We start from the raw sequence: 1,710 nt of genomic DNA on the forward strand, positions 1-1,710 counted from the left end.
AACTCTGCATATTACTCAGTGCTCATCAAGGTAAGTGTGCTCTTAATCCCCATCACCTATCTCACCCATTCCCCCACCCACCTCCCCTCTGGTCACCATCTGCTGTTCTCCGCAGTTAAGAGTCGGGGGGGTGGGAAGAAAGAAAGAAATTCCTGACAGGTGGGAGAGACTATAACAATAATATGTAATGGAATTGGGTTATATGAAAAGTTCATTCAGGTTCAAAAAATTAACTCCACAAGAAAGCAAGCTGGATCAATAAGAATACAGACTCTTTAAAAATATAAAATAAGAATATAGACTCTATAAAAATACAGACTCTACAGTTAGCCTGAAGTGACTCTTGGGCTGACTTACTGGAGGATTATAACGAGGAACATGTGAAAATGTACTCCTGGTGTATTCTGTGGAGGAAGGCCTCCAACACCAAGGCCAGTCCTGGATTATGGCACAAACTGGACATATTCGGGGTAAGGTGACCAGAGAGGAGCAGGGTCTAGAAACCACGTTTGTGGTGCCACGTACGGGCGTGCTGACTATTAAAGTGAGTTACTTCTGTAATAGTCCCTGTTCATGAAAAGAGCTTCAAAGAGGGTGTGAGCAACGTGGGTGTGGAGGGGAAACCCATGCTCTTGCCTTGCCATCAAGCAGAATTCCTTGTTACCTCTCACACATACCCCACCTACTTGAAGCCAGGTTTCCTAAAGTGTGGGCTGCTGGGCAAGATGGTTTAAGGTAGCACACAGACCCAGCATTAAATAACATTAAATCTCATGGATGTACTGTATAGTGACTAACATAACATAATTAAAAAATATTATTATAATAAAAAATATTAAAAAAATAAAAAACAAATCTCATGGTAAGATTGCTATTTCTGTTTTCATTTTCTTTCAATTCACTGATTACATACAGAAGAAAGTCTCTGGCATTCATACAGTTTTGACATCTCTCATATTTGCTGCTCTTCCCTTTTCAATAAGGAAAAGACAGGCCTGGAGCGTGGTGCCTTCAGCAAGCCACAATGTCTAGCTGGAATTTTAAACATTATGTTCTCATTGTATTAATTTATGATAAGGGAAACTGGATTTTCTTTTAAGGTGATGATCTAAAGTTTCCAATGGGGAGGAAAACCAAATGTGAGAGTCTAATGGCACTTTAAAGTAAGAAGCTATCAGCAAAGCAACACAGGGGTGTCTGCACACACTTCGAAGCGATAAGCAGTAGGAAAAGCCAAGGAAGCACTATGTGCTAAGCAGTGTCTCCCAGGATGGCCGACGAGTTACAAGGACACGGAGCTGAAGGAACAGGAAGAGCAGCCCTACCGCAGCCCTGGGTAAGCCCGTCTCCTGGCGGGTTCTTGCCTGCAACCCGGGTGGAGGAAAGGAGGGAGGAAAGGAAAGAGGGGCTTTGGATTTTGAAAAACAAAAATCAACTCCAAACCTGAATATTGGGGGAAGTTTCTTCAGACGTGTTAGGGTCCTGCTGACTGTGCTAGCCGGTGCAGAAAATAAAGCAGGTGTGTTAGTATTCGCAGCACGTTACCTGTCCTTTCGCTGCATTTCTGCAGCCCAGACAAAGGCCCAAGCTCCCTAGTCTGGTGACTGGTGACTAGGGAGCTGGGCCCCTTGGCCCCAGAGAAGCACTTGCAGCGTGTGGCTTACATCATTTTTCCGCCTGTAAGCGGAGCGTGAATCAGCAAGTCAGCAG

Source organism: Ursus arctos, unplaced genomic scaffold (genome assembly GCF_023065955.2).
Source record: "Ursus arctos isolate Adak ecotype North America unplaced genomic scaffold, UrsArc2.0 scaffold_4, whole genome shotgun sequence".
Taxonomy (NCBI): domain Eukaryota; kingdom Metazoa; phylum Chordata; class Mammalia; order Carnivora; family Ursidae; genus Ursus; species Ursus arctos.